Source organism: Petaurus breviceps, unplaced genomic scaffold (genome assembly GCF_028583685.1).
Source record: "Petaurus breviceps papuanus isolate PSGF00001 unplaced genomic scaffold, PetGlider_PUasm1.0 90919, whole genome shotgun sequence".
Lineage (NCBI taxonomy): Eukaryota > Metazoa > Chordata > Mammalia > Diprotodontia > Petauridae > Petaurus > Petaurus breviceps.
In genome coordinates this window covers 10,890,577-10,905,367 of record NW_027187378.1, presented here as the reverse complement: position 1 = coordinate 10,905,367, position 14,791 = coordinate 10,890,577, and the positions used below count along the sequence as shown (strand labels likewise).

The 14,791-nt window shown below is 41.1% G+C and overlaps 1 protein-coding gene across 1 annotated transcript in view; it reads right to left on the bottom strand.

Moving 5' to 3' along the window:
• The window catches only part of KAT14 (lysine acetyltransferase 14), a 66,254-nt gene that overhangs the window by 8,255 nt on the left and 43,208 nt on the right, over positions 1-14,791 (bottom strand). The gene's annotated exons all lie outside the window — the stretch shown is intronic.

Below are 14,791 nucleotides of genomic sequence, written 5' to 3'. Positions count from 1 at the left end.
CAAAAAGCCAATGAGGTGAAGAATGCCTTAAAAAGCCAAATTTACAGGACGGCTAGGTGGTGCAGTGAATAGAGCACCGGACCTGGAGTCAGGAGGACCTGAGTCCAAATCTAGCCTCAGACACTTGACACACTTACTAGCCTTGGGACTTTGGGCAAGTCACTTACCCCCAATTGTCCTCCAAAAAGCAAAAAACAAAAAAGCCTAATTTGACAGATGGAAAAGGAATTTCAAACATTCACTGAAGAGAATAATTCCTTCAAAATTAGATTGGAACAAATGGAAGCTGATGACTTTATGAGAATACTATAAAACAGATCCAAACAAATGAAAAAATAGAAGTCAATGTCAAATATCTCATTGCAAAAAAACAATGACCTGGAATATAGATCCAGGAGAGATAATTTAAAAGCCATTGGACTACCTGAAAGCCATGATCAAAAAAAGAGCCTAGACATCATCTTTCAACAAATTATCAAGCAAAATTTCTCTGATATTCTAGAACCAGAGGGAAAAATAGAAATGGAAAGAATTCACTGACTGCCTCTTGAAAAAGATCCCTAAAAGAACACTCCTAGGAATATTCTAGCCAAATTCCAGAGTTCCCAGGTCAAGGAGAAAATATTGCAAGCACTCAGGAAGAAACAATTTGAGTATTGTGGAAACACAATCAGGGTAACACAAGACCTAGCAGCTTCTACATTAATGGATAGAAGGGTTTGGAATATGATATTCTGGAGGTCAAAGGCACTAGGATTAAAACCAAGAATCACCTACCCAGCAAAACTGAGTATAATGCTTCAGGGAAAAATATGGTCATTCAATGAAATAGAGGATTTTCATGCATTCTTTTTTTTTTAATGCCTTATTAACTTCTGATTTACATCATACATTTCTGCCAGATTTTGAGTTATATATTTTCTCCCTGTTTTTCCCCTACCCACAGCCCCAAAATAGCAGTCCCACAAGATACCCCCTCTTCCAATCTGCTCTCTCTCATATCTTCTCCCATACCCCCTTCAACTTTTCCAGTAGGGCATGGTGGATCTCTATGCCCCAGTGCCTGTATATCTTATTTCCCAATTACATGTAAATTAGTATTAATAATATATATTTTAAACATTTGATTTTTAAACTTTGAATTCCAGATTCATTCCCTTCCTCCATTGTCACCCACCCTTACTGGGAGGATAAGCAATTCAGTATAAGTTGTACATGTGTAGCTAATGCAAAACATTACCATAGTAGATATATTGTAAAAGACTGACTATATTTCCCTCCCTCCTATCCCATCTCCCACGTGTTCTATTCTCTGCTTTGATCCTGTCCCTTTTCAAAAGTGGGTGCTTCCACCTTCCCTCCCCCCCCAGCCTGCCCTCCCTTCCATCATCCTCCCTCTCATCCCCTTCCCCCCTACTCTCCTGTAGGGTGAGATACCCTATTTAGTGTGTATGTCATTCCCTCCCTGAGCCAAATTCAATGAGAATAAGGTTGACCCATTCCCTTTTGCCTTCCTATTCTTCCCCTCCATTGTAACCATTTTCTCTCACCTCTTCTATATGAGATAGTTTACCCCATTCTGTCTCTCCCAATCTCCTCTCATTATATTCCTCTCTCACCTCTTAATTTCACCTTTTAAGTATCATCCCTTCCTGTTAAACTTGTCCTGTGCACTCTATCTATGTGTACCTGTAAACATATATACACACATTCACATATGTATTCATACACCCGTATACCATCTGATATATATATATATATATATTTCTAATCCCTTCAACTATTTTCATACTGAGAAAAGTTTCATAAATTACAATTATCGTTTTTCCATGTAGGAATGTTAATAGTTCAACTTTGATAAGTTCCTTATGATTTCTTTTCCCTGTTTACCTTCTCATGCTTCTCTTGCTTCTTGTATCTGAATGTCAAATTTTTTATTCAACTCTGGTTTTTTTTCATCAAGAATGCTTGAAAGTCTTCTATTCCACTGAATGACCATATTTTCCCCTGAAACATGATACTCAGTTTTGCTGGGTAGGTGACTCTTGGTTGTAATCCCAGCTCCTCTGACCTCTGGAATATCATATTCCAAGCCCTTCAATCCCTCAGTGTAGAAGCTACCAGATCCTGAGTTATCCTGATTGTGTTTCAACAATATTCAAATTATTTCTTCCTGGCTGCTTGTAATATTCTCTCCTTGATCTGGGAATTTCAGAACCTGGCTATAATATTCCTAGGAGTTTTCTTTTTGGGATCTTTTTCAGACAGTGATAGGTGGATTCTTTCAACCTCTATTTTGCTCTCTGATTCTAAAACATCAGGGCACTTTTCCTTGATAATTTCTTGGAGGATGATTTCTATGTTCTTTCTTTGATCATGGCTTTCAGGTAGTCCAATAATTTTAAAATTATCTTTCCTGGATCTATTTTCCAGGTCAGTGGTTTATCCATTGAGACATTTCACATTGCCTTCTATTCTTTCATTTGTTTGGATCTGTTTAACAGCATCTTGATTTCTCATAAAGCCACTAGCTTCCATTTGCTCCAATCTAATTCTGAAGGAATGATTCTCCTCAGTGAGCTTTTGAGATTCTTTTTCCATTTGCAAATTCGGCTTTTTAAGGCATTCTTCTCCTTATTGCCTTTTTGACCCTCTTTCGCCATTTGAGTTAGTCTATTATTTAATGTGTATTTTCTTCAGTCGGGTTGTTGACTCTCATTTCGTAATTTTCTTGCATTGTTCTCATTTCTCTTCCCAATTTTTCTTCCACTTCTCTTATCTGCTTCTTAAGGTCCCCTGTGGCCTGTAAGCAGCTCGTATTTTTCTTGGAAGTTTTTGGTGCAGGAGTTCTGACTTCACTATCTTCTTCCTGTTCCATGCTTTGATCCTTTTTGTCCACAAAATAGGAGTGTAATGTTGGATTGCTTTGCTTGGTTTGCTTCCTTTGCCTGGTCATGTTGCCACTCAATTACTTGGCTTTTGGGCTTTTTGCCACAGTAGGACTCTGCTACCAGAAAGGGGAGCTTCGTATCAAATGCTGGGGTTTTCTTAGCTGCTAGAGGTATTAGTTGGGTGCCCTCTATGAAGCCTCCACATGCTCTGGCAAGCTGGTCACACACCCCAGGACCTCTACCCTAGACCACAATCCAGATAGAAGGTTAAAGCAATAATGATTACCCCTCAGACTGGTTGCTTAGTCCCCCTATACTCTGCAGGCCAGGAGCTGAAGATGCCATGTGGGGGCGGCTGTGCTGCAGCCCTCAGCGTCTTCTCGCCCGGGGGCAAAAGTTGATGCACTCCCAACTACTGGGTCCCAAAGTCCTCCCTGCACTGACCTCTCACTTTGTCCTTAGCATCTGTGTGTTGATAATTCTCGACTGCCACAGCTGCTGGTGATCTGGAGTCCCTGCAGCTGGGGGTAGGCTAAAACCTCTGGCTCATGAGCAGCGGGGCTCTGCTACCAGAGTGCTGCACTGGCCAATTCCTGCAGGCCTGTCAGGCTGTCCTCAGCAAGAGGTTAGCTTATCTGTGGCATTTTGTGGGTTCTGTAGCTCCAAAGTTTGTTCAGAGTCCCCTTTTACATGAATTGGAGGTGGTAGGAGCCGGAGCCCTGAGGAGGTCCTGTTTCTACTCCACCATCTTGACTCCACCTTCATGCATTCTTTCTTCTTTTTTTTTTTTTTTTTTTGCCTTTTTGGAGAGCAATTGGGGTTAAGTAACTTGCCCAAGGTTACATGGCTAGTTTTTTTGTCTGGGTGTTAAGTGTCTGAGGCCAGAACTGAACTCCGGTCCTCCTGACTCTGGGGCCAGCACTTTACTCATTGCACCACCTAGCCGCCCCGACCTTCATGTATTCTTGATGAAAAAAACAGAACTGAATAGAAAATTTGACTTTCAACTATGAGAAGCAAGAGAAGCATGAGAAGGTAAACAGGAAAAAGAAATCATAAGGAACTTATTAAAGTTGAACTATTTACATTCTTACAGAGAAAAATAATAATTGTATCTCATAAGACTTTTCTCAGTATGAGGATAGTTGCAGGGAATATATATGTATACATACACATATGTATGTATAGGAGGGTGTGTGTATAAATATATATGTGAGTGTGGGCATATGTGTGCACATGTATACATAGACAGAGGGCAAAGGATAAGTTGAATATGAAGAAATGATATTAAAAAAAAACAAAATGAAGAGGTGAGAGGAATATATTGGCAGAAGGAGAAAGGAAGAGATAAATTAGGGTAAATTATCTCATAAAAAGAGGTAAGAGAAAACTGTTACAATGGAAGGGAAGAGCAGAAAGGTGAAAGGGAATAGGTCAACCTAACTCTCATTGAATTTGGCTTAAGGAGGGAATAATATACACACTCAACCGGGTATCTTATCCTATAGAAAAATAGGGGGGAAGGGAATAAGAGGGAGGATGATAGAAGGGAGGGCAGATTGGGGGAGAGGGTAGTTAGAAATAACACTTTTGAAAAGGGACAGGGTTAAAGGAGAAAATTAGAATAAGTGGGGGATGGGATAGAATGGAGGGAATTATTAGTCTTTCACAATGTAACTATTATGGAAATGTTTTGCATAACTACACATGTACAACCTATATTGAATTGCTTATCTTCCCAGTGGGGGTGGGTGAGGAAAGTACAAGGGAAAAAATCTGGAATTCAGTTTTAAAAAACATATGCTTAAAAAAATTGCTTTTTACATGCAACTGGGAAATAAGATATACAGGCACTGGGGTATAGAAATCCATCTGGGGGGAGGTGAGGGAGGATATAAGAGAGAAGAGATTGGGGGAAGGGGTATTCAGTAGGCTCACTATTTTGGGTAGGGGAAAGATGGGGAGAAAAATTTGTAACTCAAAATCTTGTGGAAATGAATGTTGAAAACTAAAAGTAAATAAATAAATTTGGAAAAAATTAATTAATTAAAATAAAACATAGATTTTCATGGTCAAATCTCCTGAATCCATAGCCTGCTCTCTTCTTTGCTCTTAGAGGTCTTATTCTTCAAAGCTGCTTCCATCCTTCGGCACTGCCTTTCATCAAGGTGTCTATCTGGAGGGTGTTCCATCTCTCTGAATGAAGAATCAGACTACAGAAAGTAGTATCTCTTGCTCTTCTACTAAACTTCACTCCTAATGGAGATGAAGGTAGGGGAAAACAGGAAGAAAGAGAAATATCCAACCTGCCTTCCACAAAGTCCTTTGGACTATCAGATATGCCCCTACGCTTGGGACTTGAACCCAGGAGTCTTAATGTCAAGCTTAGTACTTTTTCCTCCAGTGAATCATCTGCACAAAGATAATCACTGAACTTCTGGGAACTGAAGAGATCATTGAATGTGAGAAAGTTTAGAGAAAAAAAAAGAGAAATGAGCCCAAGATCCTGGGGGGACCCTGGGGAAACAGAGTTCAGGCATGTTATGGAAGATCCATCAAAAGAGAATAAGAAGGAGCAATGAGACAGACAGGAAGAGAACCAAGAGAACGCAGGAAAACCCAGAGAGGAAAGAACATTCAGGTTCATGAGGTAATTATGATATCAGAGTTTGGAGAGATGGCAAGAAGGATGAAAATTGAGAAAAGGCCATTGTATCTGTCAATTAGGGGATCATTAGTAACCCTGGAGAGATTAGTTTCAACACTTTCATAACATATTCTATTTTTCTAGTTTTTGCTGTATTTAAGAAACAAACAAAGTTCTCTTTTTAAAATGATTGATTAATACTGACAGGCATTTTTGAAAAGCTCCTAATTCTCTCTTTTAAAAAAAATCAAAAGCATGCTGTACTCTGCTGAGAACTCACCAAGTGGGTTCTCTGGTTTTCTGGGGCTATGATTTCACTTCTCTCAACATCCCTTGACACACCCATTATCTGGGAGGAGAAAAAGAAAAGAGGCAAGATTCAACTATTACCTTGGTGAAACTACCTGAGGCTAGATACAACAACTGTTCTAGCCACAAAAACCAAGCAGCTATATTGTAAACTAAAGTGAATCTGGTTCTGCACAGCCTTGGGCCATTCAAATAGGGTCTGGATGTACTGAAATTTCTGATTCCCTGACTACTCAGGCTGGGGACCATTTTTTACGAGGTACACCGTGTGTAGTTCACTGGAGTCACAAATACAACTCTGCTGAGGAGGTGTCTCCCTCCTAACATGGAGGGCCTGGTGTACTTTGAGAACCTTTACTTCTTGAGGTCATTGTCCCTAGCCCAGTGGAACCTGAGAATAGGACTGGTGAGCCTGACCTTACATTCCTCCCACTCAAGAACCTTTAGGCTCTGTCCATTGCCTCTAAAATAAATCACAAACTCCTTGGCTCAAAATTTAAAGCCCTTCATAGTTTATTTTTCCAAACTTCACCTTACTGCCCCTAACTGCACCCATCATGTGACCAAAATGACCTGTTCCTTGAACTCAGCATTCTTTCACTGGGCAGCTTTCTCTTGGTCATTACCGTTTAGCTTTTTCCTTTTTGACTCCCTTCTAGAAGGCAGTGATAATCATTCCATGTGCCCGTTGATGTTTGGCTGGTGAACCATGATGGACATGTCAGAGAGAGAGGAATTTCAATCAGCTGAAATCAATTTAAGGCGTCCTTGATCAAGTCCTTGTTGAAAAGCCTTTCTTTGCTATGGTCAAGTAGAGATTTTGTTAACTGCTGAATGGATACGTGATTGCCTCATTTCAATATCAGACTTAAACCACCAGGTGACTGGTCTAAGTCAGGCCCAGCTCAGAATATACATACCTCTAGTGTCTAGCTCTTGAAAAAGTGGATTGTTGGGTGATTACATTAGAGCCTCTTCTGTTTTTTTTTTTTTTTTGGAGGGGCAGTTGGGTTAAGTGACTTGCCCAAGGTCACATGGCTAGTTTTTGTGTTAAGTGTCTGAGGTGGCATTTGAACTCAGGTCCTCCTGACTCCAGGGCTGATGCTCTACTCACTGTGCCACCTAGCCGCCCCCCGAACCACAGTCTTCTTATCTGTAAATGGGAATAATAATTAAATGGGAATAATACTTGAAGTAGCTACCTCATAGGGTTATTGTAAAAGAAGTTCTTATACTATATGTAAATGTGAGTTGTGATTTTTCTGGTTGGTGTAGGGGTGGGTACTCCAGATGTGGAATGTCCCTCCACTGAAAGACATCAGTAACTCATCAATAATTTGTAATTTCAGAGAGTTGGCCAGGGCACTGAGAGAAATCACTTGCCCCAGATCACAAAGCCATAGTTTGTATCAGAAGCAGAATGCTTAATTTTCATTTTCCTGACACCAATATCAGTCCTCTATCTACTGCCCCACCTTTTGCTACAGAACAGCTATACTGTGTGCCGTTTTCATTTATTCATTTAGCAAATGTGCTTGGTAACAAAAAATTGTCACACACTGCTCACATTTTTGTTAAACGAATCAACACAACTGATTTTTGGATCATGTCATTAGAACAAAATTAAGAATTTGTTTTATAACAAACAAATCTTAAACATACAATAAATATAATATGCACATATATTTATTGATTAAATAACATAATTTTCATAATTATGACATATAATAATAATGGGTAGGCTTGCCTTTCAGTTGATTGACAAGTATTTATTAAATGCCTAATACATGCCAGACACTTTACAAATATCGCATTTGATGTTCACAACAACCCTGTGAAGTAGGTACTATTATTATCCCCATTTTAACAGTTGAGGAAATTGAAGCAGATTACATGATTTACCCAGGATCACACAAGTACTAAATATCTGAATCCGGATTTGAATTTAGGTCTTTCTGAATCCAAACACCCCTCCATCCCCCCAACTGCAGGATGAGACATACATTTTTGGACATGGACAATGTGGCAAGTTTTTTTGCTTACATATGCATATTTGTTACAAGGTTTTTGTATTTCTTTTGAATATGGGGGGAAGGAGGCAGAGAAAAGAAATTTCTGTTCATTGAAAAATTAAATTAAGAGCCTGTATATAGCCCCTCATTCATATTCTTAATATAAGTGACTGTGCAGCACCCAATGCACCCAACTTACATGAGGCACCATATTTTAACTTAGTGTTTTTTGAAGCACTAAGACTGAAATTTTACCCTGCCATCAATCAAATTCTATCAGTTCAGAATCCAATATAATCCTTACATTAAATCATTTATAGCAAGGCTCTCCCCTGATGGTACTACTGGAGTTAGAAGCTAGAACAATTTGTTCTGGTTGAAAATCCCTACTAGTTATGGTGACACTCGGCCATATGTTATATAAAACACTCCTATCTTCTCTTCCATAGTGAGGAGAAACCTGTCAAAGAAATTTAGTAGGGCAAGGTTGGACATTGATGATACCTCCGGACCAAGAAGCTACTGGAATTCAACATATTTGGGGCTTTCTACTTGTACTGGGGCCTCATGGTCCAAACTTATGAACCATTCAGCTCATCCCTTGCCCATTGCTCTCCTTCAGAGAAGAAATCTGACACAGAAAAGGATTATGGGAAAGCTGGCCCCTCCTGATACTACTAGAGTTAGAGGAAGCTAGAGTATCTCACTCTTGTCTCCTCACCCTTTTAAAACAATCAACAACACATCCCTACTGGTTCTGGGCACTCATGGACATTCAACACACACACACACACACACACACACACACACACACACACAGATATATGTGTATATCTATCTATGTAGATATATAAAATATCTCTTATCTTTCCTCCCAGGGAACTCTTTTCCTGAGAATAATTGTTATTGTTATTTGTACTTCATTCTCAAAGAGGACCAATGACATTAGGAGGGTGATGTCTTGACTTGTAAGTCAACTGGATTTAATTGAGGCAGAGCTGGGCAAAGTCATCAGCCTCACTCACTCCTCCAGTCATCAGGGTATTGGGGATGCATAAAGAGAATACAAACATGGAGGAAGGAATGGGGGGAATGAGCATCAGCATCAGATGAAACTCACTCATCTGAAATGGACAAAGGATGGGTGAACACACAAAGTTTGATGTAGAAATACAACAAAACTCAACAAAGAAACAATCAGGTGTGTGTGTAGAGAGGGAGGGGTGTGTTGTGGGGGGGGGTTGTAAGGGTTATGGGATTTAAAGATCTTCCATGCCCCATTGGACTTGCTGACGTAGCAGGAAGGGGCAGAGCAAGAGGAAGCGGAAGCCAAGCCGGAGCTCCAGCAGTGGATAGCGGTGGCTAGCGGTGGCGGTGGCGGTGGCAGCAGCAGCAGAGGCAGTGGCAGCGGCAGCGTGAAGCCCTTTTTGAGTCAGCCAGAATTTCTGCTAAGGACTCCTGCTGAGGACTGCCAGGGGCCAGAGCTTCTGGGAGCGTGCTTCCGGGACGCTGGGTGGTTGCTGTGAGTGGGGAGAGGAGGACCTTTGCCTGAGGTACCCTGTTCTGTTTTAAAGGCTTAAAAATGTGGGTGCTTTCTACTTTATCTACCTGTGCCAATGTCATAACTACTCTGATGGCTTTCACTTTCTGGTTTTGGGACTCAGTCTTTTGGTATCTTAATAAATTTTCTAGCTTATTCCCCCATATGGCAAGCATGATATATTTTGTGATGGATAATTATATCAGCATATCTGTAATCTCCATAGGCATTGTGAATATGGCATTGCTGATACATTTGGCGACCAGGATGGGATCGCAAAATGTCAGGCCTCTATTTGGAAGCAGTGGGGCTTTAGAGGGAGAAATGGCTATTCCAGGATGGGAGGATTTGCCTTATTCCTCTCTAGCCAGAGAATGGGCTAAAAGCACAGGGCCCTGTGAAAACTGGGAACCAAGGCTAAAAGAGGGAGAACCTGGAGATTTGGAAAGATGTTTGAAAGCAATACCCATAGAACCAGGCAAAGAACTGGCAGGAGTGTGCAGGAGAGGCTGGGTGCTGCTAACAAGTTATCGCCTTATGTGTAAAAGTAGGGATAAGCTGCTGAAGGAAAGAGCTCGGATGGCTAGGGAGTCAGCTGGTTTGCCTTTGGATTCTTCTGTGTCACAGCACTGAGAAGAGCAAACTGGAGGGACTCATGTGATCCAGGAGCAAGCTACTGTTCATGTAGCTAAAAGGAAGCAAAAAACTAGCAGAACGAATGTGCATGCAGCTTTTGTACAGGCTGGGCAGAGTTGCCCTGACAGCTTCCAGGAGAATGTGTGTGAGGAGAATGGAGCAAGGTTAGATGAGGAGTCTTCTAATGTAGAAGCTCTCCCCATAAGAAGAAGAAGACAGGAGAACCACTGAGGCAAAACAGATGTCCCAGCACCGTACCCAGGACCACCTGGTTCGGTGGGGTATGATTTACATTGTTTAGAGGACTTTTGGTTGGACAGAAAAGAAATAAGAAAAATCTCCACTGGGATATGCATAAGAATCCCTAAAAATCACTTTGGACAGATTTTACCCAAATCAGGATTAGCAGCTCAAGGAATACATGTATTGGCTGGAGTAACAGATTCTAATTATCAAGGAGAAATTGTTGTAACATTCCAGAATTTAGGTGAAGGGCCCATACAGATTCACAAAAATGATAGGATAGTTCAAGTGATTATCGTTCCTTGTAAAACAATACCACTTGTAAAAACTGACCCTCCTTCCAAAATAACTGTCACAGGAACTGAAGGATTTGGTTCTACTGATAGAATAAAATCAGGAGCTAAAGTATGGGTAAAACGGAAGCCAGATGATGTTCCAAAGGCTGCAGAGATTATAGCATATGGGAGGGAAAACACTGTAACTATTGTTTATTCTGGAGAAGATGATTACAAAATTGTACCCTTAACTCATTTATTCTACCGTGAGTGAGGCTACAATAGTCTGGTTATTGTCTCTTTGCTTCTTCGTGATTTTTTGTCTGTTCACCTTGTTTGCTAGATTTGTTTCCACAGGCTTGGTACCCTCCATCTGTAGATGCCTGATAGCTTAAGCTGGATGTCACCCATTGTCTGCAACTGTGATGTGTCACCCTTGGACCTGGCATCAAGCATATTAAGAACTGACCTCTCAAATGGGACCCCTTAGGACAGGGACAGCTCTACATCCGATTTCAGCAGCAAGAAGCCATAGAAGAAGAGATCTTCACCCCTTACCACAAGATTTTGGGGCCCCATTTGTTCGGGGTGGGGGGAATGATGGGGAGCTTGTGCTCAAGCCCCACCCTAAAATATGGTTTTCTGTGTTTATTGTGTGCTATTCTTGTTATATTGTTGTGAAATTTTGTTGACACCAGTTATTCCTACTGTATTTTTGCCAAGTAAGGGACATGAAAGATCTTGGGGCCGAATGTAAGGGTTATGGGATTTAAAAATCTTCCATGCCCCATTGGACTTGCTGCCGTAGCAGGAAGGGGCGGAGCAAGAGGAAGCGGAAGCCAAGCTGGAGCTCCTGCGGTGGCTAGTGGTGGCGGTGGCAGCGTGAAGCCCTTTTTGAGTCAGCCAGAATTTCTGCTAAGGACTCCTGCTGAGGACTGCCAGGGGCCAGAGCTGCTGGGAGCGTGCTTCCGGGATGCTGGGTGGTTGCTGTGAGTGGGGAGAGGAGGACCTTTGCCTGAGGTACCCTGTTCTGTTTTAAAGGCTTAAAAATGTGGGTGCTTTCTACTTTATCTACCTGTGCCAATGTCATAACTACTCTGATGGCTTTCACTTTCTGGTTTTGGGACTCAGTCTTTTGGTATCTCAATAAATTTTCTAGCTTATTCCCCCATATGGCAAGCATGACATATTTTGTGATGGATAATTATATCAGCATATCTGTAATCTCCATAGGCATTGTGAATATGGCATTGCTGATACAGGGGTGAGGATTAAGAAAGAAGATAATATTAAGAAAAAAATAGTCCCAACCAAAACAAACTTCTTGATCCTGAAGAGTGGACTAAAAAGGGATGAAAGAAAAACAAAGAGCTAGATTCTAAAAGGGTGTCTAAAATGGTCTCTTAGACAACTGAGCAACATCTAAACAAATTGTGGAATATGAATGTAATGGATTATTACACGAGAAATTATGAAAGAGATTCATATGAAAGAGATTCAAGGGCAGAAACATTAGAAAGAGAAAATAACCTTGAAAGATTTAAGAATTCTGATCAATGCAGTGTCCAATTATCCCCTGCGTGACAACTGGTGGACACAAGGTACAGGGGCAAATTTTTTAATGTGACCACAGTGTAGATTCATTTTGCTTGACTGTTTATTTTTCAGAAGTTTTTTTTTTCTCTTGGTTTTTAATTAGGGAGAGAGGGGTTGGAAGGTTAGTAACAGCGCATTTTTAAAAAAATTTTACTGTTATGGAAATGCTTCTTTATTTTCATAAATTAAAAAATAAAATAAAAATTTTAAAAATTGTGACACCCCCAAACAATAATCATAACATTTCTTTTAAATGCAGTTTATAAGATTCATAAGTTCATACTATATCATTTAAAAAGTAAGCAGTATGGGGCAGCTAGGTGGGGAAATGAATAGAGCACTGGCCCTGGAGTCAGGAGGACCAGAGTGCAAATTCAGCCTCAGACACCTAACCCTTACTAGCTGTGTGACCTTGGGCAAGTCACTTAACCCCAATTGCCCTGCCTTCCCCCCTCCAAAAAGGCAAAAAAAAAAAAGTAAGCAGTATGAAATGAAGTCATGATTCCATGTGGAATCTTCTGTGCTCTGGTGTGTGTGTGTTTTAATGAAATTCAAATGTTTTTGACCCACATTTGCTGCCACATCTCTACTGAGCCTGCAAGCATAGTATAGGTAAGTAAAATAAACATGACAGGTCACAGTTGAGGCCAAAATTATTTCCTAAACTGAGTAAACATTCTCACTTTTCCAAAACCCTTCATAGGATATCCTCTTCAAAGGAAGCTTTGCTTTCCAGGGTTCCAAATCTTCCACTGGACAGTTCTTATATCTTTAATTTAAATGTGAGAGGCAATTTGGCAAAACGCGAACTCTGAATTGGCTTTTTTTCCTCAGGTCTTCAGCTTTCTCCTCTCTCTTGTTAGTCCCACTCCCATTTTCTAAATTCACTGGAACTGCCTTAGAGTACTATTACTGAGAAAGTGGAATAAGCCAGTCTTAAGTTGGGTCTGTCCTGGACCCCAGCTGAGGAGGTTTAGTTACTGGAAATTCTTATATTAAAGCTTCTTGGTCTTGACCATCACCTAACTAGGCAAGAACAAAGACTAACCTGAGCATGAACCTAGAAGACAGAAAAGATGAACCCTGTTCCTTCCTCTATCACCCTGGGTCAGTCACTTGGCAGATGACTCTACTTCCAGGCCTCTGTTTTCAAATCAAATTCAAACCAAAATTTCTTTTGAGCACAAATGTGCCATTTGTAGAGTACTTCATGTCCTTTGGTGTTGAGCCATGATGGTTTAATGGCCTGGTGATTGAGGACCAATTGTTCCTAGGATCATGCCAGGTTGCCAGGTACTGGGAGTGTGTGTGTGTGTGTGTGTGTGTGTGTGTGTGTGTGTATGTGTGTCTTATAACAAAAGCACACAGTTCCAGAGATCAGAAGCTTCTAAATACAAGGTGGGCAGCAGCTTATAGCCCTAATTTGCCTGTGGCACTGAGAGGTTCCAAGTGACTATCTGGTGACTGGGTCCAGGTGGCTCTGGAAGAGAGTGAGGCTGATAATCTTGCATGGTCCTCCCTCACTCCAATCTGAGTCAATTGCCCTCTTCCAAAATGAAAGACAAACACAGCCATAACAGGTAGGACCGGAGGTTCTCTGGTCAAGATTTGGAGGCTAGGTTATGCTTCCTTGTACAGCAATTAAGCACCATGCCTTGTAGTATCCTGCTAGCCTACAAAGTAGAAAATAAAAAGTCTCCTTCCTCAAAGAACTTAGCCTTATCCACAGAGACATACACACCTAAGTACATGTAAAACAAATAAAAGCTAATGAGGGAAGGCACTAGCAAATGGGGAAATGTTACAAAGCCACAAGGGAAGCGGCCCTTGAGCTGAACTTTGTTTTCTTGGCTCTTCAATTTTTCCCTCTTCCTTGTTAGTTCTAGGCTTATTTTCTAAATTCACTGGAAGTTCCTTAGAATGCTATTATTTATAGAGTAGAGTAGGCTTTCCTCCATACTTTTTCCTGAAACTCATATGGATTTTTTGTGTGAGGTGGGAGAGAGAGCATTTCCATAACTCTTTTTGTAGGGAATAGCTGAACTAGATGACTCCTGCTGGTGCTTTCTCCAACAGTGCCATGCTTCAAGGGCATGTTTCTGCCCTGATCCCAACCCTCACAGATCTCTGGCACATGACTCCCATTGGGATCCCAGCCTGCCACAGATGTGGGCTTTTAGTGAAGTGACAATTGGTCAGCACAAACACATCCAGACCCAAGGAAACTGTTGTGAAAACACTCCTTTGACAACATGGCAGGAGCAGCTATTCTCCCTCAACCCAGCCTCCCTATAGAGGGCCTTCAGTCCCATGGGCATTTTTCTTTTTTTTTTTTTGCCTTTTGGAGGGCAACTGGGGTTAAGTAACTTGCCCAAGGTTACACGGCTAGTTTTTTTTTGTGTGTGTGTGGGTGTTGTGTCTGAGGTCAGAACCGAACTCAGGTTGTCCTGACTCCGGGTCCAGCGCTTTACTCACTGCGCCACCTAGCCGCCCCCTGTGGGCATTTTTCATGTAAGCTATCTGTGGTTGAAAAAAACAAAACTATACCATTTGATAGAAAAGTTCTATCACTGAAAAAGTAACATTCTCAATTTGATACCATCCTTTGAATAAGTCCCGGGATTCTATCAGGATACAAAAAC